The sequence below is a fragment of the Oryx dammah genome, unplaced genomic scaffold (assembly GCF_014754425.2).
Source record: "Oryx dammah isolate SB20612 unplaced genomic scaffold, SCBI_Odam_1.1 HiC_scaffold_23, whole genome shotgun sequence".
Taxonomy (NCBI): Eukaryota; Metazoa; Chordata; class Mammalia; order Artiodactyla; family Bovidae; genus Oryx; species Oryx dammah.
Genome location: NW_024070207.1, coordinates 81844328 through 81872213, shown reverse-complemented (window position 1 = coordinate 81872213; position 27886 = coordinate 81844328). Strand labels below are relative to the sequence as shown.

Here is a 27886-nt window from a genome sequence, read left to right as displayed (position 1 = left end):
AATGCTTCCCATATAATTTATCAAGCCAAATGAACCTAATTAGATTAATATCTCTCTTTGGGATATTTCAGGGGCCCTTTGAAGCATCCCAACATTAGCTAGAGATCAAAGGAACTTCACTAGAATATGATTTGGGAAATGTGTCAAAAATATTGAAAACATTGGGTCAAAGAGGATCATAGGTCACTATAAAACTATTCTTAGTCTCTTAACCAAAGTGACAATAAAGTTCCTAAGGCTAATCCAGAAAGTTAAAGCAGATTAACAGTTAAAGATAAAAAAGCTTTACAATCTGTTATCAAAAGTTGATTAACATTTTAAGGAAATTTTGTCCTCTTAAGAGAGGAAGAAACTAAATTCAAGTTTCCACCATTTTATTTTTAATGTTAAAACTCAATTAAATTTATTCTAATTTTAGTTCTGGCCACATGCAGAATATCTTTGTAAAGATTTTTTTCTTTCCCTACAGCCTTCTACAGCTTTCAATATCCACATTAATTTGCTCCTTATTTATCTTCTTATTCAGAAATAACCATGTTTAAGACAAAATTACTTCCTTTTCCTGTAAAAAATGTTTTTTTTAATTCCTCAGATCTTCTTTTACTGAAAAAAGCACACACATCATACTTTCCTTGTTTATTGAAATGTTTTCCTTATTATTTCTAGTAGCTTTAGTAATACCTTTAAATTAAAATCCTCCTCATAGAAATCTTAATTTTCAGTGAAAACTAAGAAGTGGTCAATTATGAATAATCTTTTACATTAGCATTCTAAAGACTGGCAAACTTATAAATACCAACATTTTCTAAGAACATGTGCTTTCTTATAGAAAATCTCATATCATGGTACCAAACATATTTAATAATAATCCTAACTATCTTTAGTTTTCTCTAAAATGAAGCCAATGTTCAGTAATTAATCTTTCAGTATCCTTTTATTTTGGAATAACCTAGATATTCAATAAACTTCCAGCATTTAACTTAATTTAGCAAGACTCTACAGTTTGAAATTATCAAATATCTGCAGAGACTATTTTTAAGTAGACTTTTTTTCAGTGATACCACACAGCTTGCAGGTTATTAGTGCCTCTACCTGGGATTGAACCTGAGCCCTGGCTGTGAGAGCGCTGAGTCCTAACCACTGGACTGCCAGGGAATCCTCAAGCAGACATTCTTAAAACAATTATTCCTAAAGAGTTTACCTAAAAGCTTTTATCAACTTTACATTTAATTTACTTATAAAGAATTTCATCATGCCAAGTTATTTATCCTGCTGACAGATTTGCAACAAGTATAAAAACATCTTGTTTGACAATACAATAAAAATATATCAGCACAATGTTGATTACTCTAAAGACATGTCTGTATTAACTAAACCAATAAACTTAAACTAACTCTAATACCAAATGTTAATTTAATACTGAATATTATACTGTAATTAAAAAGTTATATGAACATAGTCTCTCTCTCAAAATATTGTACTGTAATCACCTTTCATTATGGTGTGAGATGACAAAATGCCAACCTGATGAAATGAAGTGAGGTGAGTGACATAGGCATTGTGATATAGCTTTAGGCTAGGGAAAAATAAACAAAAAAATACAGAATATTTCCAGTTCATGTAAACCTGAAATTCATTTAGATTAATTTCTTTTATATTTCTGAAAGTTTATATAAGCACTAATTTCCTTTAAGCTAATAAAGCAGCACTCATCTACAGTTTAACTTTGATAATACCCCTCAAAGATAAAGACATATATTTATGATGTACACACAGAGAAATAGGTGACAGACACAACCAGAGATCTCATAGCTTCATTTTAAAACAGTCATGAATCAAGCATTACAATATAAAATTCACTATTTTATAAATAACAGTTGGAGTAAGTTAAATTTAAAAGGGCTTCTTCTCTCTCTCTCTCCCTCTCCCGCCTCAGTCTCAGGAATTAGAGATGGTCTAGATAAGTGTTCCTGAGAGCCTTGGCAGAACATTTATATCTCAAGGCACATGGAGAGAAAAAGTTCTTCTAGAACGACTCATTCCCTTAGGGTCAGAATTCAAGAAGATGTTTATCAAGCCAGCTTTCTCAAACTTAGCAACATATGCAATAAAAGAGTCCCATTTTAGCCATTTTCAGACCTAGATTTCCTTTAATTCCCAAGTTAAGTAAGTACTTGTAATAATATGTTTTGTAAGTACTTAAACCTGGCTGGGGTGTTCATTGGAGGCTGGCTTTCTGACATTGTTCATTTCTCTATTTTCCATTTTAAAGAGGCTATTTTCCATTTTAAAATTGAATTTGTTGGGTATAAATTTTATTTATGAAATTGTGTGGTGGGCCAATCTGCTGCTTGTGAGCTTAACTCCGCTAGGTGTCACCCTAGAGTAATTCCAGCTCTTTAACGGTTAAAGTTTTGATTTCTCCTTCAGGCCATCTAAAACCACCATGGGTCCTTGGATCATTGAATGGGCCAATTTTTATACATGATCCATGGATGAGCAAGTCTTTAATGAGTGGGTTTCCCTGTGGGACCACTGAATGATATGAAGATTCTGCCTCCATCACTCCTGTAAATTTCTCAGTTGCCTGAGAAAACCACGAAGTCCACATGTAATATCTTCTCTTTCATCCTGACAAATTCTGTTGAGGCAGCCAAATTGAGGAAAATAGCCAGGTCAGCCTCTTTCCCAACCATTCAGCCCAGACATCTCAGTGTCTTTCAACTGAGCAAATTCCACTGTCTTTCAACCTGATTTCTTCAGTATCTTCCAACTGAGGGGACCAGATAAGATAGGATGGGGCAGGGTACAAACATGCCTGAGACTTGGGACATGACCATTTTCTTGTGCCACACTCTCTTTCTTGCAACATCATTCCATAATGCTATAGTTCTAGTTATCTTAAATTTTATGTCACTTCTTTATTCATTACACTGTAATCAGATGTTTAACTATGCCTTTTAAGTCTTTTGTCATTTATAGTCAGTTATTTTTGTACCCTCTGGCTTCACAGAATATAATCAGTCTGATTTCAGTACTGACCATCTGGTGATGTCCATGTATAGAGTCGTGTCCTGCGTTGTTGGAAGAGGGTGTTTGCTATGACCAGTGTGTTCTCATGACAAAACTCTGTTAGCCTTTGCCCTGCATCATTTTGTACTCCAAGGCCAAACTTGTTACTCTAGATATCTCTTGACTTCCTACTTTTGCATTCCAATCACCTGTGATGAAAAGGACATCTTTCTTGGGTGTTAGTTCTAGAAGGTCTTCATAGAACTGGTCATCTTCAGCTTCTTCAGAGTGAGTGACTGGGGCATAGACTTGGATTACTATGATGTTGAATGGTTTTGCCTTGGTAATGAATCAAGATCATTCTGTTGTTTTTGAGATTGCACCCAAGTACTGCATTTCAGACTCTTTTGTTGACTATGAGGGCTACTTCATTTCTTCTATGGGATTCTTATCCACAGTAGTAGATGTAATGGTCATCTGAATTATTAATAAATTCCCCCCATTCTCATCCATTTCAGTTCACTTATTTCTAAGATGCCAATGTTCACTCTTGCCATCTCCTGCTTGACCATGTCCAATTTAGCTTGATTCATGGACCTAACATTCCAGATTACTATGCAATATTGTTCTTTACAGCACTGGACTTTATATTCACTACCAGACACATCCACCACTGAGCAACATTTCTGCTTTGACCAAGCCACTTCTTTCTTTCTGGAGCTATTAGTAATTGCCCTCCACTCTTCGTCAGCAGGATATTGGATATCTTCCAGCCTGGGGGTCTCCTCTTCTAGTATCATATCTTTTTGCCTTTTCATACTGTTCATGGGGTTCTTGTGGCAAAATTATTGGAGGGATTTCCCATTCCTTCCTTCAGTGGATCACGTTTTGTCAGAACTCTTCATTATGACCCATCTGTCTTGGGTGACCTTGCACAGTATGGTTCCTAGCGTCATTGAATTCTGCACGCCCCTTTGCTACAACAAGGCTGTGATTCATGAAGGGGAGAAGCTCTATGCAGTCAACAAAAACAAGACTTGAAGCTGACTGTCTCTCAGATCATGAGCTCCTTATTGCAAAATTCAGGCTTAAATGGAAGAAAGTTGGGAAAACTACTAGGCTACTCAGGTATGACCTAAATAAAATCCCTTATGATTATACAGTGGAGGTGATGAACAGATTGAAGGGGCTAGATCTGGCAGACAGAGTACCTGAAGAACTATGAATGGAAATTCACATCATTGTACAGGAGGCAGTGATCAGAATCACCCCAAGAAAAAGAAATGCAAGAAGGCAAAGTGGTTGTGTGAGGAGACTTTACAAACAGCTGAGGAAAGAAGTGAACAGCAAGAGAGAAAGGGAAAGATATACCTAACTGAATGTAGAGTTCCAGACAATAGCAAGGAGAGAGAAGAAAGCCTGCTTAAATGAACAGTGCAGAGAAATAGAGGAAAACATAGAATTGGAAAGACTAGAATCTCTTTAAAAAATTGGTGATATCAAGGGAACAGTTCTTGCAAAGATGGGCATGGTAAAGACATAAATGGTAAGGGCCTAACAAAAATGGAAGAGATGAAGAACAGGTGACAAGAATACACAGACAAACTATATAAAAAAGGTCTTAGTGAGTTCCATAACCACAGTGGCGTGGTCACTCACCTAGAGTAAGATATCCTGGTGTGTGAAGTCAAGTGGGACTTAGGAAGCATTAGTAGTAACAAAGCTAGTGAAGGTGATGGAGTTTCAGCTGAGCTATTTCAAATTCTAAAAGATGATACTGTTAAAGTGATATACTCAATATGTGAGCAAATTAGGAAAACTCAGCAGAGGCCACAAGATTGGAGAACATCAGTTTTCTTTCCAATCCAAAGGAAGGGCAATGACAAAGAATGCTCAAACTACCATACAACTGTGCTCATTTCACATGCTAGCAAGGTTATGCTCAAAATCCTTCAAGCTAGGCTTCAGCAGTATGTGAAGTGAGATATTCCACATGTATCAGTTCAGATCACTCAGTCATGTTCAACTTTTTGTGATCCCATGGACTGTTGCACACAAGGCTTCCCAATCCTTCACCAACTTGTGGAGCTTGCTCAAACTCACATACATCGAATCGATGATGCCATCCATCCATCTCATCCTCTCTCATCCCCTTCTCCTCCTGCCTTCAATCTTTTCAAGCATCAGGGTCTTTTCAAATGAGTCAGCTTTTCACATCATGTGGCCAAAGTATTGGAGTTTCATATTCAGCATCAGTCCTTCCAGTGAACATTCAGGGTTGATGTCCTTTAGGATGAATGGTTGGATCTCCTTGCAGTCCAAGGGACTCTCAAGTGTCTTCTCCAACACCAAAGTTCAAAAGCATCAATTCTTTGGCACTCAGCTTTCTTTATCGTCCAACTCTCACATCCATACATGAATACTGGAAAAACCATAGCTTTGACTAGACGGACCATAGTTGGCAAAGTAATGTTTCTGCTTTTTAATATGCTGTACTAAGTCGTTCATAGCTTTTCTTCCAAGGAGCAAGCATCTTTTAATTTCATGGCTGCAGTCACCATCTGCAGTGATTTTGCTGCTGCTAAGTCACTTCAGTCGTGTCCGACTCTGTGTGACCCCATAGACGGCAGCCCACCAGGCTCCCCCATCCCTGGGATTCTCCAGGCAAGAACACTGGAGTGGGTTGCCATTTCCTTCCCCAATGCATGAAAGTGAAAAGTGAAAGTGAAGTCGCTCAGTCGTGTCCGACTGTTCGCGACCCTATGGACTGCAGCCTAGCAGGCTCCCTCGTCCATGGGATTTTCCAGGCAAGAGTACTGGAGTGGGGTGCCATTGCCTTCTCCATTTGGAGCCCTGCAAAATAAAGTCTGTCTTGGTTTCCATTGTTTCCCCATCTTCTTGACATGAAGTGATGGGACCAGGTGTCATGATCTTAGGTTTTTGAATGTTGAGCTTTAAGCCAGCTTTTCACTCTCCTCTTTCACTTTCATCAAGAGGCTCTTTAGTTCTTCTTCACCTTCTGCCATAAGAGTGGTGTCATCTGCATTTGAGGTTATTGATATTTTCCTGGCAAACTTGATTCCAGCTTGTTCTTCATTCAGCCCAGCATTTCACATGATATACTCTGCATATAAGCTAAATAAGCAGGGTGAGAATATATAACCTTGACACACTCCTTTCCCAATTTGGAACCCGTCTGTTTTTCCATGTCCAGTTTTAACTGTTGCTTCTTGATCTGTACACAGGTTTCTCAGGAGGCAGGAAAGGTGGTCTGATTCTCCCATCTCTTTAATAATACTCCACAGTTTGTTGTGATCCACACAATCAAAGGCTTTGGCATAGTCAATAAAGCAGATGTAGATGTTTTTCTGGAACTCTCTTGATTTTTCTATGATCCAACAGATGTTGGCAATTTGACCTCTGGTCCCTCTGCCTTTTCTAAATCCAGTTTGAACATCTGGAAGTTCACGGTTCATGTACTGTTGAAGCCTAGCTTGGAGAATTTTGAGCTTTACTTTGCTAGCATTTAAGATGAGTTCAATAGTGCAGTAGTTGGAATATTCTTTGGCATTGCCTTCCTTTGGGATTCAAATGAAAACTGACCTTTTTTAGTCCTGTGGCCACTGCTGAGTTTTCCAAATTTGCTGGCATATTGAGTGCAGCACTTTCACAGCATCATCTTTTAGGAGTTGAAATAGTTCAACTGGAATTCCATCTCCTCCACTAGCTTTGCTTATAGTGATATTTCCTAAGGTCCACTTGAGTTCACATTCCCGGATGTCTGGCTCTAGATGAATGATCACACCGTGTGATTATCTGGGTCATGAAGATCTTTTTTGTACAGTTCTTCTGTGTATTGTTGCCACCTCTTCTTAGTATCTTCTGCTTCTGTTAGGTCCAGACCATTTCTGTCCTTTATTGTGCCCATCTTCGCATGAAATGTTCCCTTGGTATATTGAATTTTCTTTAAGAGATCTCTAGTCTTACCCATTCTATTGTTTTCCTCTATTTATTTGCATTGATCACCAAGGAAGGCTTTCTTATCTCTCCTTGCTGTTCTTTGGAACTCTGCATTCAAATGGGTATATCTTTCCTTTTCTCCTTTGCCTTTAGCTTCTCTTCTTTTCTCAGCTATTTGTAAGACCTTCTCAGGCAACCATTTTGCCATTTTGCATTTCTTTTTCTTGGGTATGGTCTTGATCATTGCCTCCTGTACAATGTCATGAACCTCTGTCCATGGTTCTTCAGGCACGCTATCAGATCTAATCCCTTGATTCTATTTGTCACTTCCACTGTATAATTGTAAGGGATTTGATTTAGGTCATACCTGAATGGTCTAGTGGCTTTCCCTACTTTCTTCAATTTAAGTCTGAATTTGGCAATAAGGAGTTCATGATCTGAGTCACAGTCAACTCCCTGTCTTGTTTTTACTGGCTGTATAGAGCTTCTCCATCTTTGGCTGCAAAGAATATAATAATCAATCTGATTTTGGTATTGACCATCTGGTGATGTCCATGTGTAGAGTCTTCCCTTGTGTTGTTGGAAGAAGGTGTTTGCTAAGACCAATATGATCTCTTGGGAAAACTGTTAGGCTTTGCCCTGCTTCATTTTGTACTCCAAGGCCAGATTGCCTGTTACTCCAGGTATGTCTTGGAGTACATATGTCTTGGTACTGTCTTCCTACTTTTTCGTTCCAGTCCCCTATAACGTAAAGGACATCTTTTCTGGATGCTAGTTTTAGAAGGTCTTGTAGGTCTTCATTAAAGTGAAAGTGAAATCTCTCAGTCATGTCTGACTCTTTGCAACCCCATGGACTGTAGCCTACCAGGCTCCTCCATCCATGAGATTTTCCAGGCAAGAGTACTGGAGTGGGTTGCCATTTCCTTCACCAAGATCTTCATATAACCATTCAAATTCAGCTTCTTTAGCATTACTTTTGGGGCATAGACTTGGATTACTGTGATATTGAATGGTTTGCCTTGGAAACAAACAGATCATTCTGTCATTTTTGAGATTGCACCCAAATATTGCACTTTGTACTCTTTTGTTGATTATGCTGGTTACTCCATTTCTTCTAAGGGATTCTTGCCCATAGTAGTAGATATAATGGTCATCTGAGCTAAATTCACCCATTCCAGTCCATTTTAGTTCACTGCTTCCTAAAATGTTGATATTCACTCTTGCCATCTCCTGTTTGACCCATGAACCTAACATTCCAGGTTCCTGTGCAATATTGTTCTTTACAGCATCAGACTTTACTTCCATCACCAGTTACATCCACAACTGGGTGTTGTTTTCAGAAAAGAGTGAAGAAATAACACCTCCAGATGTATAGGCTGGGTTTAGTAAAGGCAGAAGAACCAATGATCAAATTGCCAACATTCGTTGTGTCATAGAGAAAGCAAGGGAACTCCAGAAAAACATCTGCTTCATTGACTATACTAAAGTCTGACTGTGTGGTTCACAACAAATTGTGGAAAATTCTTAAAGAGATGGGATTACCAGACCACCTTGCCTGTGTCCTGAGCAACCTGTATGCAGGGCAAGAAGCAACTGTTAGAACTGGACATAGAATCACAGACTGGTTCAAAACTGGAAAAGCAGTGTGACATGGCTGTATATTGTCAACCTGCTTATTTAACTTATGGGCAGAGTACATCATGTGAAATGCTGGGCTGGATGAAGCACAGCTAGAATCAAGATTGCTGGGAGAAATCTCAACAGCTTCAGATATGCAAATGATACCACTCTAATGGCAGAAAGCAAAGAGGAACTAAAAAGCCTCTTGATGAGGCTGAAAGCTGCCTTAAAACTCAACATTCAAAAAGTAAGATCATGGCATTGGTCCCATCACCTCACCACAAATAGAAGGGGATAAAGTGGAAACAGTGACAGATTTTCTTTCTTTGGGCTCCAAAATCACTGCAGATGGTAATTGCAGCCTTGAAATTAAAAGACACTTGCTCCTTGGAAGAAAAGTTATGACAAACTTAGATACTGTATGTATTAAAAAGCTGAGACATCACTTTGCTGACAAAGGTCTGTATATTCAAAGCTATGGTTTTTCCAGTAGTTGTGTATGAATGTGAGGGTTGGGTTGTAAAGAAGGCTGAGTGCTGAACAATTGATGCTTTCAAATTGTGGTTCTGGAGGAGACTCTTTTGTGTGCCCTGGACTCCACGGACATCAAACCAGTCAATCCTAAAGGAATTCAACCTTGAATATTCATTGGAAGGACTGATGCTGAAGTTGCAGCTCCAATACTTTGGCTACCTGATATGAAGAGCTGACTCTTTGGAAAATAACCTGATGCTGGGAAAGACTGAAGGCAAAAAGTAGAAGTGGGTGGCAGAGGGTGCAATGTTCAGATAGCATCACCAACTCAATGGACATGAATTTGAGCAAACTCCAGGAGACAGTGAAGGACAGAGAAGCTTGGTGTGCTGTAGTCCATGTGGTTGCAAAGAGTTGGACATGACTTAGTGACTAAACAGCAACAGCAACAACTGTTGTACTCTGATACTGTTACAAAAGAGCTTCATCTTCAAGTAGATGCAGTAGAAGGCTACAGAAGCAGTTACAACAGTTGCACATCAGGATAATGGCTATGGGAAGATTCCAGGATTGTAGCCCATACCAACTAAAACAAGGCACTGTCATGCCCTTGGAGCCCTTAGATCAGGAATCCAGAGATTTTAACTCCCTGACAGGCAGAGTTGATGACCCCATTTATCCCTGAAGCAGCTATAGAAGACAGACCATCCTCCCTCTGCTTCCAATAAGATTATGGGAGTAAAATCTCTGAGAGGGGAATGAGATAGGAAGAGGGCAATGGCACAAATGCTAAAAGGATGACATAGCCCAAGAACATGACATAAACTGGTTAGAATAAGCTACGTCCAAGATGGTGGATGAGTCAGCTTCCTCTAGACCTTGAGCCTTAGTATATGTTAATTGTAACACATCAGCAAGCTAAATGAGATACCCATAAGCACCATGACAGTTCCAAGACCAACCATAAAACGTCAAAAAGTGAGTGGTGACCTAATTCCTGGAAAAACCAACCCCTCCTATCTCACAGGTGCCTGTCAGTGCATGTGTATTCAGTTACTCAGTCATGTTCAACTCTTTGCCACCCCATGGACTGTAGCCCACCAGGCTCCTCTGTCCATGGAAATTTCCAGGCAGGAATACTGGAGTTGGTGGCCATTTTTTTCCTCCAGGGGATCTGTCATAGACCACCAAATAAAACTCAAGATCATCAACTAAGAATTGGGAGATCCAAGAACCAGGAGAGATGCACCAAAATTTGCCTGGACTCTCCAGGGAGATGGACAGGCACAAGAGACTTCTGTTGGTCCCAAGTTTCTAGATCCTTACAGAGTTCAGGCAAAAGAGGGGTCTGCTCTGGCCCCTCTCTTTGGTTGTCAAAACTGTCAACTGGGAAAAAAAGCACAAGGTGAAAGCTGTGAGTTCAGTTTTATTTGGGGACCTACTGAGGACTATAGCCAGGAGATAACCTCAGGTTTAGTAATTCTTCAAATGGAGTCACAAAACTCAGACAAACTATAATCCCAATAGTTATGGTTTATTATAGCAAAATAATAGTTAAAAGTGGCACATACAGCAGAGTTCAGGAGAGACTGGGCACAAAATTCCAGTTGTATGCTTCCAGTGGATTTGTGCTAACAATGCTTAGTTCCCCCAGCAAGGAAGTGTGACAACATGTGTAAAGTATTGCCAACCAGGAAAATTCACCTGGACCTTGGTGTCCAGGATATTTATTGGGAGTAGGTCACATAGGCACGTCTCATAGCATGCATGACTGACCTGAGTCTCCATCCCTTCCATAGGTTATGCTTATACCATGTGACCCAAGGCCTCCACCATAAAGCATATTGTTAGCATAGACTATCTGGTGTGGCCCAACACCCCGATGTAAACAAAGACACTTATCAGGTAGTATATTCTTAGGGCTTAGAGGTTATTACCTAGGAAAAGGGGAGGGCCAAACTTTCTTTGGAGTTTGTGAGTGTGGACACACCAGCCTTGCTAATTTAGTCCTATACTGTATACTTATAAAATGTTTGAGATGAAACAAGGGTAATTTTGACCTTCCCAGGTGGTGCAACAGTAAATCATCTGCCTGCCAATGGAGGAGACACAGGAGACCCGGGTTTGATCCCTGGGAAGGGAAGATCCTCTGGAGCAGGAAAGGGAAACACACTCCAGGATTCTTGCCCGAAAAATCTCATGGACAGTGGAGCCTGGTGGGCTACAATCCATGGAGTGGCAAAAAATTGGACATGACTGAGTGACTAAGCATGCACAAAAGAGTCCTTTTGCATAATTTCTTCAAGAAAATAGAAGACAGGGAACACTTCCCAAGTCATTTTATTAGGCCAGCATTATCTTAATACCAAAATGAGATAAGAATGGTACAGGGAAAGAAAACTATGACCTATCACTGTGTTCATGGGCCAATAGATGAAATATAGTTAATATTTTAATTGTCCTCAAATAGATCTATAGACTTAATGCAATTTCAATAAAAACCCCAGCAAAAGTTTTTGTAGGTCCAGATTAATTAATGATAAATTTAAGTTGAAAGGCAAAGGAACTAGAATAGCCAAAATAATTTTGATAAAGGACAAAATTGGAGGAAAGACATGGATTTTAAGAATTGCTGTAATAATTCTAGAGTAATACTTTTGCCACCTGATGCAAAGAACTGACTCATTTGAAAAGACCCTGATGCTGGGAAAAATTGAAGGCAGGAGGAGAAGCAGATGGCAGAGGATGAGACGGTTGGATGGCATCACTGGCTCAATGGACATGAGTTTGAGTAAACTCCAGGAGTTGGTGATGGACAGGGAAGCCTGGTATGCTGCAGTCCATGGGGTCGCAAAGAGTTGGACACGACTGAGCAACTGAACTGAACTGAACTGAATCTTGACAGTGTGGAATATAGCCAAGAGCTAAACACACAGAGGGATAGACACAAGTTTGTAAAATATCAATTTACCATATTCATGAGGGCAATTCAACAAGGGAAAGGATAATCTTTTCAATAAACAGTGTTAGAAAAATTGGACATGCCCTAGAGATATGAAAGTGTATGATCACACAGACACCATGCACAAATGTTTATGGCAGCTCTATTTGTCATCATCAAAACTGGAAAGGACACAAATGTCCTTCAGTGAATGAATGGATAAACAAACTGTGCTATATCCATATAATGGAATATTAGTTAGCAATTAAAAATGAATTTAACAACTTGGATGAAACTCAAAGGCATTATGGTGAGTTGAAGAAGTCAGTCACAAAATATTACAGGCTGTATTACCCCATTTACATGACATGCTTGAAAAGACAAAGTGTAGTGATGGAGATCAGATGAATGGTTTCAGGGGCATAGGAACAGAAAGAGGGTGTGAGTATAAAGTGGCTGCAAAAGGGAGTGATTTGGATTAATAGAACAGTTCTGTGCGAACTGGTGGTAGTTATACAAATCAATGCATGTGTTAAAATCCATAGAGCTGTACACCCTAAAATGTCAGTTTCAGTGTATGATGACTAAAATTATTTGCTAAATTTTCTAATCAGGTGAGAAGACTTCCTTTCTATAAAACTTTAACACAAGTGTGTGTAGGCTCCTCTGTCCATGGGATCCTCCAGGCAAGAACACTGAAGTGGGTTGTCATTACCCTCTCCAGGGAAGTGTGTGTATGCCTAAGCATTAGTTTTGTTTGTTTTTAACCCATATAAAGACTTATGTCACATGTACTCTTATATCTGATTTCTTTTATTTAACATAACATCTCTGTGTTAGTTCCTTATTTCTCATAGCTACGTATTTTCAAAGGTATGAATATGAACTATTTATTCATTTGCCTGTTGATGTATAATTGGCTTGTTTCTAGATTTTTTACTATTAAGAATAGTTTTACTACATGAATATTCCTGCATCTCTCCCAGGTTTACATGTATGTGCAAGAATGCTCACCCCAGTCAGTATAACATGAAAGTGAAAGTGAAAGCCGCTCAGTCAGGTCCCACTCTTTGTGACCCCATGGACTATACAGTCCGTGGAATTCTCCAGGCCAGAATATGGAGTGGGTAGCCTTTCCCTTTTCCAGGGGATCTTCCCAACCCAGGAATTGAACTCAGGTCTCTCACATTGCAGGCAGACTCTTTACCAGCTGAGCCACAAGGGAAGCCCAAGAATACTGGAGTGGGTAGCCTATCCCCTTCTCCAGCGGATCTTCCCGACCCAGGAATCAAACCAGGGTCTCCTGCATTGCAGGCAGATTCTTTACCAACTGAGCTATGCAGGAAGCCCAGTATAAGATGAAAAAACAGTAAATCAAATATTACCTAACCATCCAATAGAGAATGACTGAATACACTCTGGCTCTCATAAGTGATGGCACACCATCAAAATCACTTCAAAACCTGTGAGCCATTGGTAAGTTACAAGAGTGTTCCTCACAGGCTGTGGTAATTATGACTAATGTCCCTAATGACTGCAGATGGGTCCCAGTAACTTTTGGGGCAGGGAGCTCCCTGAGTCTTGGCACTCCTGAGGGCAGAGATGAGGACAAAGAGGAAGGAGCCTGTGACACAGGTGACTGGCTGCCCCAGAGCACTCCAGGGAGAGCCTTACCAGGTCCTGGCCTGGGGTTCTGATATCAGAGCTTCCCCATCTGCCTGACTGAGCTTCCAGGAAGGCAGTCCCAGGCCAGGCCTGAAGTGGCTGTGTTGGTCCTTCCTCACTAGCTTTGACCCTCTCCTCCTCCTTTTCGGCAAATCTGCTCTCTCATCTCTTCAGACTCCCCTCCTTTCATGAACACTGCCTGCATGCTAGGAGTGTATTAATAATTGTGCCCGCTGTTCAGGTGAGGAGACAGGCCCAGAGAAGGCAGGGGCTTGGCCTGAGGACCCACAGCAGGTCAGAAGGCAGGTTGTGGGTTGTGGTCCTTGCCCTACAGCAGTGCATACCCTCAGGCCACATAGAGCTTTTCTGCTGCTTCCCCCTCCAGTTCTGTGTCTCCCCAGACTAGCAGCCCTGGTGCATCTACTTCCACCAGCCAGAGGTTCTAGACCCAGGCAGGCCTTCTAGGCCAGCGGAGGGGACTAGAGGGGTGGAGGCAGAGCTGGCAGCTGATAAGTATCTGAACAGGGACTTGGGGGCTTTTTCCTAAACCCCAGGCTTTGCTGGGCTTCCCTCAGTGCCTTCAGCATCCATGGCTGGGCCTTCAGGCTGTAGCCCAATCTGCTCTAGGGTCCAGACCCCAGAGTCAGTTCTCATTTTGTGGGAATAATGCAAACTTTCAATGAGAAAAAGAAAATTAAAAGTATGAAAACTTCCTTTTAATCATGGAAACAAACTTTAGGTAGAAGGAAGAAGAGCAGGAGGGAGAGGAAGTCCATCTGCAGAAGACCCTGAGCTTAGACAAGGATCCCCGGGGGGCAAGAGGCAGAGCTGACCTTAGGCTGCCCCCAGCTGTCCACACACAGAGAAGGAGGTTCCAAGGAACACCCAGGCCTGGGGCTCAAATACCCAGAGGCCTGTGACCTTCTCAGGTGTGAATGTTTAGTCTCCGTTCCTCTTCTGTGTTCTCTGGCACTTTCCCAGTTTTGGGGATGAGATGCCCCTGCTGGCAAAGGCGGGTATTGCTGTAATGAGAACAGTTGGTGGCTGAGCTATGACTGGTCACGCCAAGACCTCCTGTGGGGCCAAGGCTTCAGGCAGGCTTCCATGAATGAAGTCAAAAGGCTGATTTAACCTAGCAGGACCCTTGGGTTTGGACCTGGACTCATCTGCATCACAGACATCCAGAACAGGAAGTGGGGAGGTTATAGGAGGTGGTCCAGTAACAGCTAAGCTAAAAGCAGAGAGCTCAGGACAGAGAGAGGGGCCACTGTGAGATCAAGATCCTAGACCTAGTAATGAGGAGAAGGAGGGAGAGGAAGATCAGGAAGTCTACTTTCTCTAAGAGAAGGGCGTGAATGAAACCTAAACCATTGCTTTCAAAAAGAAATCCCACTGCTACAGGAGAAAAAAAAAATGGCTTATCAAGTAATAAAACCTATTTTAAACTCCTCTCTTCTTGATGTGAAGGATCAAATCTCACAAGGTTTATTTGACTCCCTGTCTCTCTGAGAAGATCACAAAGGCAGGCTACAGTCCACAATGACTTACATGTTTTAGAGTTATTTCTATTGCTTAAGTAATATTCACTGTTATTTACTAGCCCATAGTTCTGGGGAGAAAACCAGAAAGGATATTGACTCTGCACAGAACTAGTCATTCCATCAGAATGTGATGATCTGGTTTGAATGCCAATCAGAGAACTCTACAGAAAACCAGTTAGTCAAAATAAACCATTTTGTGCCATGAAAGTAAAGATACTCATCTAAACCCTAACATAATTTGTACATAACTTAATGATGCTCTAGTTCTTATGGAGCAGGTGTGAGAATTCTCTTCATATCATCTCACAAAGGAGCACCTGTGCACAAGGACTGGCATCTCAAATATCTCAGCTAAGAGCAGAAGCAACAGCATGCCAGTGTTCCCCATCGTGGAGAGGAATCTTTGATTCCCACTGTGGGGAGAGTGTATCACCTGCCTGCCTCTGAAAGAATTCCTGTCCTGTGCCTGGTTTTAGATTTGGTTCCGTTATTCAGTCATATTATATCTTTCTTCCACCTTTCAATGATTTCTTTTAATTTCTCATCTTCAGTGGAAACATCCTTATTTTTAGGACACATTTCAAGCAATTCAATTATTTTCATGAATTAAAACTTTAGAGCAGAATCTAGAATCTGAATATTTATGTAGAGCACCAATATCATACAACTTATAGAAAGTTTGGTTTTATTAATTTTTAGGAAACCCCACTCCTCTTCAAAGGGAAGAGAGCATTATCCCCAATATGGAGCTGACAAGTTCAGCAAGATGAAAAACTAGTTTCTTCTCCCTGAAAAAGCCCTGTAGAATATTTTTTTGAACACAAAAGGCAGGGAAGATGTGAGTGAGACTGACTCCTTGTCATAGAAGTAACATCGAGAGGAAAGGGTGGCCGAGGACAGCTAGAACCATTGGGGAAAAATATTTTATTCCGGTTTCCTTCTCACAGTCCTCTAGATCCTGGCTGAGGAGCCAAAACCAGATGAGCCTGAGGATGAGATAATGAACCCAACTAGCACAGTGAACTATTCCAGGGACTTTGATACTGAGATACTGAAATACTTCTCTAGTCCAGTATCTGAAGCCACAGCAACATCAATAATCACAGCAAAAACCTCTCTTTGCTTCATTCTTCCTGGATGGCTGGAGCTGGACTAGGATTGGAGGATTCTGGGTGGATCAGTTATAGGAGGGTGTAATCTTGGTGGTCTTGGACATAACAGGTTACTGGTTAGGATACTGCAATAAGAACAGCAGACATCAGATCCTATCAGTTTAGGACCTCTCCTCCATACAAACAAGAATGGCATCTTGAGCATTTAAACTGAGTTCACTGGCACTATCACTCAAGGATTCACACTTGTGAGAGGGAATTTCTGCTTCTAACTGGTACCAACACAGGAAAGAGGATCCACCCTGCCTGGCTGGTATGGCTGCTGTTCCAATGGCTCACTCTGTCTCAAACTCTCCCTTGTTGTTCTGTCTTGCATCTACTTCAAAGGTATGCAGGAGGGTTAAATGAAATCACTCATGTAAATAATGCTTCACAAATATTTTGTCTATTTAAATAATAGTTTTGTTACATGTTGTTATTGTTCCAGTCGCTTAGTCGTATCCAGCTCTTTTCGACCCCATGGACTGCAGCACACCAGGTTTCCCTGTCCTTCACCATTTCCTGGAGTTTGCTCAAACTCATGTCCATGGAGTCGGTGATGCCATCCAATCATCTCTTCCTCTGTCATCTTCTTCTCCTCCTGCCTTCAGTCTTTCCCAGCATCAGCGTCTTTTCCAAAGAGTCGGTTCTTCACATCAGGTAGCCAAAGTATTGGAGCTGCGACTCCAGTCCTTCCAATGAATATTCAGGGTTGATTTCCTTTAGGATGGACTGGTTGGATCTCCTTGCAGTCCAAGGGACTCTCAAGAGTCTTCTCCAACACCACAGTTCAAAAGTATCAATTCTTCAGTGCTCAGCCTTCTTTATTGTCCAACTCTCACATCTGTACATGACTACTGGAAAAACCAAAGCTTTGACTAGACAGACTTTTGTCAGCAAAGTAATGTCTCTGCTTTTTAATACACTGTCTAGGTTTGTCATAGCTTTTCTTCCAAGGGGAAGGCATCTTTTAATTTCATGGCTGCAGTCACCATCCACAGTGATTTTGGAGCCCAAGAAAAGAAACTCTGTCACTGTTTCCATTGCTTCTCCATTTATTTGCCATGAAGTGGTGGGACCAGATGCCATGATCTTAGTTTTTTGAATGTTGAGTTTTAAGCCAGTTTTTCACTTTCTTCTTTCACCTTCATCAAGAGGCTCTTTAGTTCCTCTTTGCTTTCTGCCATAAGGGTGGTGCCATCTGCATATCTCAGCTTATTGGTATTTCTGCCAGCAATCTTGATTTTAGCTTGTGCATCATCCAGCCTGGCATTTCACATGATGTACTCTGCATATAAGTTAAATAGGCAGGATGGCAATATATAGCCTTGACGTACTCCTTTCCCAATTTTGAACCAGTCCATTGTCCCATGTCCAGTTCTAACTGTTGCTGTTTGACCTGTACACAGGTTTCAGGAGGCAGGTAAAGTGTTCTGGTGTTCGCATCTCTTTAACAATGTTTCACAGTTTGTTGTGATCCACACAGTCAAAGGCTTTAGTGTAGTCAATGAAGCAAAAGTAGATGTTTTTCTGGAAATCTCTCACTTTTTCTATGATCCAATGGATGCATAACAACATATAAGACATGGTTGGAAAATTTCAAGGAAGAATGGAAAATAATTGTGTTTATAGTTCTGATAGGAGTAACAGTACCACGCACCTAATAGGATGATGATATAGCCTAGTAAATACTCAACTCAGGGCCCAGTTGGGAAAACACACTTTGAAAGGAGGGATTTTGTCCCTGAGCCTGTGTGTGCACTTGAGAAAAGTTCATAGGAAAAAGCATGACAGGGATGAATTGGGAATATACTGTTGTAAGGTCCTTACACTATATATGAAGAGACATATTATTTGCAGTTGGATTCCAATTAATTAACATTTTACATTGGAGAATATTAAAGTGATAAAAATTATTAGCTAATAGTGGTGACAAAATGAAATCGTAATCAATTAACCCAGGGAACAGTAAACAGGCCTACCTCTCCCATAGAAAGGAAAATCAAGTAGAAGAAAAAGGTAGAGGCAGGAAATTGGTAGAACCACCCTCAAAACATTTCATTCTAATCCTCATGATAGTGGGCTCTGCTTAGGTTTTATTATTTAAGGGATGCAAGTTTCCACCAGATGACTTGGTAGTGGGTCCACTGAACTGGAAAAGCTGAGCTTTAGCCACCTGGCATTTAGGGCTCTTCCTGACTCTAAGCAGGCAAGAAAGGATTTCATATTGCTGGTTGGTATGTTGACTTGACTATCCAGGAAAATAGAATTGCTTTCACAAAGTTTGATTCACCTCCTCCTTGTTAGTATCTCCCCCTCTCATCCATTTTGGAAAATTAAAAAAACTTTTAAAAGTTTTTAAATTTTTTTCAGGACAAAACCTTCCACTTCTTGAAGTCAATGTATTTTTTCCTATTCTTCTCACTAAGTATGACTAAAAATGCTGCAAATTATATAAAATATGCCTAAGAGGATTCTGAAAGTTTAAGAGAAGAAAGTAGCAAACTGATTAGAACTCTCAGAAACCAATGATGAACGTGGTTGTGGTGGGTCCCTTGGGTTTTCTTTTTGGTTTATATGTCCTGTTCTGGGTTCTTGGGAAGACAAAGAAGAGGGGAAAAAAGTCATCTTAGTGACAGAAAACTTTTTGACAATTTTCAGTTGCATTTCAGCCAAACACCACAGATACACACACACATACACCAAACTTAAAGGAATGTGTGGTCTTTGCCCACTTCCGCAAAGCCAAGGTAAGAACCTAAACATCCACACCAAGCAGTTAGTAATGAGGCAGCAATCTACTAAAGTCCAAGATTTAAAAAATCTGGAGTCTCATACCACAATACTCAAAATGTCCAGGTTCCTATTTAAAATTTCTCACCAAACCACAAATTAATAATTACAAAGAAAGCATTCAGAGTTTGGGATGACAAAATCTCTGCAGATGGATAGTGGTGATTTTTGCACAATAATGTGAGTGTACTTAATGCCACTGAATTGTTCAATTAACATGCTTAAAATGATAAATTTTATTATATATATTTTACCACAATAAAAAAATCAGGAAAAAACTTTCAGGTGAAGGTGACATAGCCTAGTTTGTTTTAAATAAGTAGCTGTAAATAGATCTAAATGAAATGCAAATGTTCTAATTAGAAATAGTGATATGCTGTTCTTTCTGAATCCAAAGCCCATAGGTATGACCACTTAGCTGTACAGCACGCCTATTATGTCATAGATGCCTCTACAACATTGTCAGTACTGGCTTAAGAGAGGGCTCTGAATAGTTGCTGATTCTATTTTCCTTAGAATGGTTGTCACTGTCAAAAGGCATGCTCTGAAAGATCTCAGGCTCCCTTCTATTGTGAAAATTGCAGTCTTTTGTAACAGCAAAGTGAGCCCCCATGGAAACTATGTAAACTTGTCTCAGCCCATCCATCCATCCATCTGTCCACCTGAACATCCATGCATGGAAAATCATGACTTAATCTATCTTTCCACCCAAGAAACATGTTTCTAGAGCTTCAGTAGGCCATGAACTACAGTCCACATCCCATTAAATAGCTTCAGCATTATCCTGTGAGGCAGGGTAAGGGATGTTCTTAAGGAACTTTCTTCCTATTTCAGAATTCTGGTCCTCTGTCTTCTCTGGGATTGATCGCCTCTTTTGGCATTCTGTGACATGTTTATCCGGAGAAGGCAATGGCACCCCACTCCAGTACTCTTGCCTGGAAAATCCCGTGGATGGAGGAGCCTGGTAGGCTGCAGTCCATGGGGTTGCTAACAGTCGGGCATGACTGAGCAACTTCACTTTCACTTTTCACTTTCATGCATTGGAGAAGGAAATGGCAACCCACTCCAGTGTTCTTGCCTGGAGAATCCCAGAGACAGAGGAGCCTAATGGGCTGCCGTCTATGGGGTCACACAGAGTCAGATACGACTGAAGCGACTTAGCAGCAGCAGCAGCAGCAGCAGACATGTTTATCACAAGCTTATAAACAAGAGCTTTCAGATGAAACTATACTTTTTATGCATATCTCTAGCTGCTGGATCACTGGGATTCTCCCCACTGACCAACACCAAAATACTAGAACATTCACAAATGATGTAGCTCTACATGGCCATTTGAGTGGTGCTTTTTAACTCAATATAAATCACAGAGCAGGAAAAATAGTATCTAAAGTTTTATTTAAAAGTACAGTTCAATTTAGGGGACAGTTTTTCATATCCAAGATAAACCTCCTCTTGTACTGTACCACTGTACCTCCATCTATTTCTCCACTTGATTTATCACAGGTAAATTTCCAGCCCTGGAGAGAGGATCTGTGCTGTCTTGTTCTAAGTTTCTCTAAATGAAAGGCAACTTATTCAACTGACCTCCCATGATGGTGTTCATCTGCTTAAATCCAGAGCTGATTCACAAGATAACATTATCACAGTATCAATGATGCACTTTTGTGGTTATTTTTCTTCAAATGAGGCTGCATATTCTTTTAGGTGAAGGTGACTTAGCATTGTTTATTCTAAGTAAGTAGTTGTACAAATGGATCTAAATGAAATGCAAATGTCAAAATAAGCCTTGAAAGAATGGGTAGGTAATAACTATAGAAATAAAAGTCAGCCTTTCAGCCTTTCATGGCCTGATTTCTGCCTCCACTTCCACATCATTGCTGCACCCCTTGCCTCCCCTTTCTGTACCTTATGTTACAGTCACTGTGCTGCTTTGGGCTGGAAGGGGTGCTTGTGAGTACACACGTTTGTATGCGTCTGTGTGTGCACAGGACCTTGGGACAAGCACATTTATTGAGAATCATATTCCATGTCTGTGAGAGGTCTCCCACAGTACATCCACTCCTTCATCGGTTTCCTGTCTTGAGTCAGATGGATTAGGATTCAGTTTGCCTGGTAACCAACACCAGTGTTTCTCCTCTGGTCTCAGAAAGAGAGAGAGAAGGAGAGAAGAGTTTTCTTCTTCCAGCTGGGATGTTGCCTGAGCTGAGTGCACCACTGAGCATGAGCAGAAGAATGTTGCCAAGACAGCAGGATCCCACAACCCTGTCCAGCACTGAGGCACTACTCCTTCCCGCTCTCTGCATGCTTGGATCTCACATGAGAATGGGAAATGTGCTTTGGCCAAGAGAGAAGGGACAGATGTATGGTAGAGAATTCAGAGAGGGAGATGAAACCTTAGGAACCTTCAAAAGGTACTGAAGGAGGAAGGGAGTCACAAGAAAGCATTCTGTACAGCATTGAGATACCAGGAGACTATGAAATACATAAAAGACTATGAAAGCACAGTGGCTCTAACGTGTGGTTCTGTGATTTTCTCCAGTAGTAAAGAGCACTACAACCATTTTCTGAAGCCAATCTCTGTGTCTCCGGCCTCAGAATATGGGGTCTGTGTTGTTTGTTAAAGGAGAATGGAGCCTGACATTGCTTATGGAGGCCAAGGATGACTTTGAGGAGGTCCTGCTCCCCTCAGTGACAACTCTCATTAGTTACTCTGCTCTGTTTTGTTCTTCTTTCTGTGCTCATTTTTTTGGGTGGGGGTCTCTTGGGTGGGGGTCTTTTAATGGGATGTAAAACGTTGTTCTCAGTTAAAGGGGAGGATGAGGCAAGGATGGTCCAATCTCCTTAAACATGGACTGATGAGCATGACACCCACTGCTGGGCAGAGGAGGAACTGGTGGGAATGATCTGCTGTAATGAAATCCACATGCACTTCTCAGATGGCATGGGTGCTTCGGTTAAGTTGTTCCCTCTGTCCCATCTGATCTGATCTTTATGATGAGTGCCCATTCTCTGGAGAGGATAGTAAGTGGCAAAAAAAAAAAACCTACTGAATTTATATCTAACATGGTAAGTGCAATCTGACACTATCATGTGAATGGTTCATTTAATACTGTCTGTTTTGGTGCAATGCTCAGTCTCTCAGATTTCCACCCCACTTCCCTGCTCCTTTCCAGGGTGGGGAAGGTGTATGTATGGTTTACACATCTCCTGGGTGACAATGGGAAAGAGTGGGGGGGTGTATGAAAATTTTATGCTGCTCACAGTATCCTTGGTGGTTTCTAGAGAAGGATGACTCTCCTCTTCTGGTCCAGCTGGTGATATTGACCTGCACTGGCAATGAATGGGGCTGGTTAAACTTGCATTTTTGTCTCTCCTCTTGGTCGGGTCCTGCTGCTCCCTAGCTGACCCAGCCTGATCTCACTCCGATGGTGTCTGCAGATACCTCTAAATCTGGGTCTCATCCTCCATCCCACTCCTGGGCAGGATGTCCAATTCACAGCCTCAGCTGCAGGGTTATCAAAGCCCCTAGACAGATTAAGTTCAGTTCAGTTCAGTCACTTAGTCGTGTCCGACTCTGAAATACCATGGACTGCAGCACACTAGGCCTCCTTGTCCATCACCAACTCCCGGAGTTTTCTCAAATTCATGTCCATTGAGTTGGTGATGCCATCCAACCATCTCATCCTCTGTCATCCCCTTCCCTTCTTGCCTTCAATCTTTCCCAGCATCAGGGTCTTTTCAAATAAGTCAGTTCTTCACATCAGGTGGCCAAAGTACTAGAGTTTCAGCTTCAACATCAACCCTTCCAAAGAATATTCAGGACTTATTTCCTTTAGGATGGACTGGTTGGATCTCCTTGCAGTCCAAGGGACTCTCAAGAGTCTTCTCCAACACCACAGTTCAAAAGCATCAATTCTTCAGTGCTCAGCTTTCTTTATAGTTCAGCTCTCACATCCATACATGACTACTGGAAAAACCATAGCCTTGACTAGACAGACCTTTGTTGGCAAAGTAATGTCTCTGCTTTTTAATATGCTGTCTAGGTTGGTCATAACTTTCCGTCCAAGGAGTAAGCGTCTTTTAATTTCATGGCTGCAATCACCATCTGCAGTGATTCTGGAGCCCAAAAAAATAGTCTGCCAATGTTTCCTCATCTATTTGCCATGAAGTGATGGGACCAGATGCCACAATCTTAGTTTTCTGAATGCTGAGCTTTAAGCCAACTTTTTCACTCTCTTCCTTCACTTTCATCAAGAGGCTCTTTAGTTCTTCTTCACTTTCTGCCATAAGGGTGGTGCCATCTGCATATCTGAGGTTATTGATATTTCTCCTGGCAATCTTGATTCCAGCTTGTGCTTCATCCAGCCCAGCGTTTCTCATGATGTACTCTGCATATAAGTTAAATAAGCAGGATGACAATATACAACCGTGACTTACTCTTTCCACTATTTGGAACCAGTCTGTTGTTTCATGTACAGTTCTAACTATTGCTTCCTGACCTGCATACAGATTTTTCAAGAGGCAAGTCAGGTGGTCTAGTATTCCCATCTCTTTCAGAATTTTCCACACTTCGTTGTGATCCACACAGTCAAAGGCTCTAGCATAGTTAATAAAGCAGAAATGTTTTTCTGGAACTCTCTTGCTTTTCTGATGACCCAGCAGATGTTGGCAATTTGATCTCTAGTTTCTGTGCCTATTCTAAAACCAGCTTGAACATCTGGAAGTTCACAGTTCACATACTGTTGAATCCTGGCTTGGAGAATTTTGAGCATTACTTTTCTAGCGTGTGAGATGAATGTAATTGTGTTGCAGTTTGAACATTCTTTGGCATTGCCTTTCTTTGGGATTGGAATAAAACTGACCTTTTCCAGTCCTGTGGCCACTGCTGAGTTTTCCAAATTTGCTGGCATACTGACTGCAGCACTTTCACAGTATCATCTTTTAGGATTTGACATAGCTCAACTGGAATTCCATCACTTCCACTAGCTTTGTTCGTAGTGATACTTCCTAATGCCCACTTGACTTCACATTCCAGGATGTCTGGCTCTAGATGAATGATCACACCATCATGATTATCTGGGTTGTGAAGATCTTTTTTGTACAGTTCTTCTGTGTATTCTTGCCACCTCTTCTTAATATCTTCTGCTTCTGTTAGGTCCATACCATTTCTGTCCTTTATTGAGCCAATCTTTGCATGAAATATTCTCTTGATATTTCTAATTTTCTTGAAGCGATCTCTAGTCTTTCCCATTCTGTTGTTTTCCTCTATTTCTTTGCATTGATCACTGAGAAAGCCTTTCTTATCTCTCCTTGCTATTCTTTGGAACTCTGTTTTCAGAAGGGTATATCTTTCCTTTTCTCCTTTGCTTTTCACGTTTCTTCTTTTCTCAGCTATTTGTAAGGCCTCCTCAGATGGCCATTTTGCTTTTTTGCATTTCTTTTTATTGGGGATGGTCTGTCTCCTATACAGGTCTGTCTCCTGTACAATGTCACAAACATCCATCCATAGTTTATCAGGCACTCTGTCTATCAGATCTAGTCCCTTAAATCTATTTCTCACTTCCACTGTATAATCGTAAGGGATTTGATTTAGGTCATACCTGAATGGTCTAGTGGTTTTCCTACTTTCTTCAATTTAAGTCTGAATTTGGTAATAAGGAGTTCATGATCTGAGCCACAGTCAGATACCAGTCTTGTTTCTGTTGACTGTATAGAGCTTCTCCATCTTTGGCTGCATAGAATATAATCAATCTGATTTCAGTGTTGACCATCTGGTGATGTCCATGTGTAGAGTCTTCTCTTGTGTTGTTGGAAGAGGGTGTTTGCTATCACCAGTGTGTTCTCTTGGCAGAACTCTATTAGCCTTTGCCCTGCTTCATTCCGCATTCCAAGGCCAAATTTGCCTGTTACTCCAGGTGTTTCTCGACTTCCTACTTTTTCATTACAGTCCCCTCTAATGAAAAGGACATCTTTTGGGGATGTTAGTTCTAAAAAGTCTTGTAGGTCTTCATAGAACCGTTCAACTTCAGCTTCTTCAGCATTACTGGTCAGGGCATAGTCTTGGATTGCCATGACATCGAATGGTTTTCCTTGGACACGAACATAGATCATTCTGTTGTTTTTGAGACTGCATCCAAGTGCTGCATTTCAGACTCTTTTGTTGACTATGATGGCTACTCCATTTCTTCTAAGGGATTCTTGCCCACAGTAGAAGATATAATGGTCATCTGAGTTTAATTCACCCATTCCAGTCCATTTTAGTTCACTGATTCCTAAAATATCAACGTTCACTCTTGCCATCTCCTGTTTGACCACTTTCAATCTGCCTTGATTCATGGACCTAACATTCCAGGTTCCTATGCAATATTGCTCTTGACAGCATTGGACCTTGCTTCTACCACCAGTCACATCCACAACTGGGTGTTGTTTTTGCTTTGGCTCCATCCCTTCATTCTTTCTAGAGTTATTTCTCCACTGATCTCCAGTAGCATATTGGGCACTTACCAACCTGGGGAGTTCATCTTGTTCATGGGGTTCTCAAGGCAAGAATAGTGAAGTGGTTTGCCATTCCCTTCTGCAGTGGACCACATTTTGTCAGAACTCTCCACCATGACCTGTCTGTCTTGGGTGGCCTTACACAGCATAGCTCATAGTTTCATTGAGTTAAACAAGGCTGTGGTCCATGTGATTAGATTGGTTAGTTTTCTGTGATTGTGGTTTTCAGTCTGTCTGCCCTCTGATGGTGAAGGATAAGAAGCTTATGGAAGCTTCCAGATGGGAGAGACTGACTGAGGGGGAAACTGGGTCTTGTTCTGATGGGTGTAGCCATACTTAGTAAATCTTTAATCCAGTTTTCTGTTGATGAGTGGAGCTCTGCTGCCTCCCTGCTATTTCAGTTCAGTTCAGTTCAGTCGCTCAGTTGCGTCCGACTCTTTGCGACCCCATGAATCGCAGCACGCAAGGCCTCCCTGTCCATCACCAACTCTCGGAGTTCACACAGACTCATGTTCATCGAGTCAGTGATGCCATCCAGCCATCTCATCCTCTGTCGTCCCCTTCTGCTCCTGCCCCCAGTCCCTCCCAGCATCAGGGTCTTTTCCAATGAGTCAACTCTTCACATGAGGTGGCCAAAGTACTGGAGTTTCAGCTTCAGCATCATTCCTTCCAAAGAAATCCCAGGGCTGATCTCCCTCACAATGGACTGGTTGGATCTCCTTGCAGTCCAAGGGACTCTTGAGAGTCTTCTCCAACACCACAGTTCAAAAGCATCAATTCTTTGGCGTTCAGCTTTCTTCACAGTCCAACTCTCACATCCATACATGACCACAGGAAAAACCATAGCCTTGACTAGACAGACCTTTGTTGGCAAAGTAATGTCTCTGCTATGCTGTCTAGGTTGGTCATAACTTTTCTTCCAAGGAGTAAGCGTCTTTTAATTTCATGGCTGCAATCACCATCTGCAGTGATTTTGGAGCCCCCCAAAATAAAGTCTGACACTGTTTCCACTGTTTTCCCATCTCTTTCCCATGAAGTGATGGGACCAGATGCCATGATCTTCGTTTTCTGAATGTTGAGCTTTAAGCCAACTTTTTCTACTCTCCTCTTTCACTTTCATCAAGAGACTTTTTAGTTCCTCTTCACTTTCTGCCATAAGGGTGGTGTCATCTGCATATCTGAGGTTATTGATATTTCTCCTGGCAATCTTGATTCCAGCTTGTGTTTCTTCCAGTCCAGAGTTTCTCATGATGTACTCTGCATATAAGTTAAATAAGCAGGGTGACAATATACAGCCTTGACGTACTCTTTTTCCTATTTGAAACCAGTCTGTTGTTCCATGTCCAGTTCTAACTGTTGCTTCCTGACCTGCATACAGATTTCTCAAGAGGCAGGTCAGGTGGTCTGATATTCCATCTCTTTCAGAATTTTCCACAGTTTATTGTGATCCACACAGTCAAAGGCTTTGGCATAGTCAATAAAGCAGAAATTGATGTTTTTCTGGAACTCCCTTGCTGATGTTGGCAATTTGATCTCTGGTTCCTCTGCCTTTTCTAAAACCAGCTTGAACATCAGGAAGTTCACGGTTCACATATTGCTTGGAGAATTTTGAGCATTACTTTGCTAGTGTGTGAGATGAGTGCAATTGTGCAATAGTTTGAGCATTCTTTGGCATTGCCTTTCTTTGGGATTGGAATCAAAACTGACCTTTTCCAGTCCTGTGGCCACTGCTGAGTTTTCCAGATTTGCTGGCATATTGAGTGCAGCACTTTCACAGCATCATCTTTTAGGATTTGAAATAGCTCCACTGGACTTCCATCACATCCACTAGCTTTGTGCATAGTGATGCTTTCTAAGGCCCACTTGACTTCATATTCCAGGATGTCTGGCTCTAGGTGAGTGATCACACCATCGTGATTATCTGGGTCATGAAGATCTTTTTTGTACAGTTCTTCTGTGTATTCTTGCCACCTCTTCTTAATATCTTCTGCTTCTGTTAGGTCCATACCATTTCTGTCCTTTATTGAGCCCATCTTTGCTTGAAATGTTCCCCTGGTATCTCTAATTTTCTTGAAGAGATCTCTAGTCTTTCCCATTCTGTTGTTTTCCTCTATTTCTTTGCATTGATCGCTGAAGAAAGCTTTCTTATTTCTTGCTATTCTTTGGAACTCTGCATTCAGATGTTTATATCTTTCCTTTTCTCCTTTGTTTTTAGCCTCTCTTCTTTTCTCAGC

The 27886-nt window shown here is 41.2% G+C and overlaps 1 long non-coding RNA gene across 1 annotated transcript; it reads right to left on the bottom strand.

The window, feature by feature from the left end:
* Positions 1-25: 25 nt before the first annotated feature.
* On the bottom strand, positions 26-20576 carry LOC120882152. The gene is made up of 3 exons (XR_005725427.1): positions 20564-20576; positions 4732-4735; positions 26-119 (listed from the first exon to the last, which is right to left on the bottom strand). It is a non-coding gene; the product is annotated as an uncharacterized LOC120882152 (long non-coding RNA).
* Between the last annotated feature and the right edge of the window lie 7310 nt (positions 20577-27886).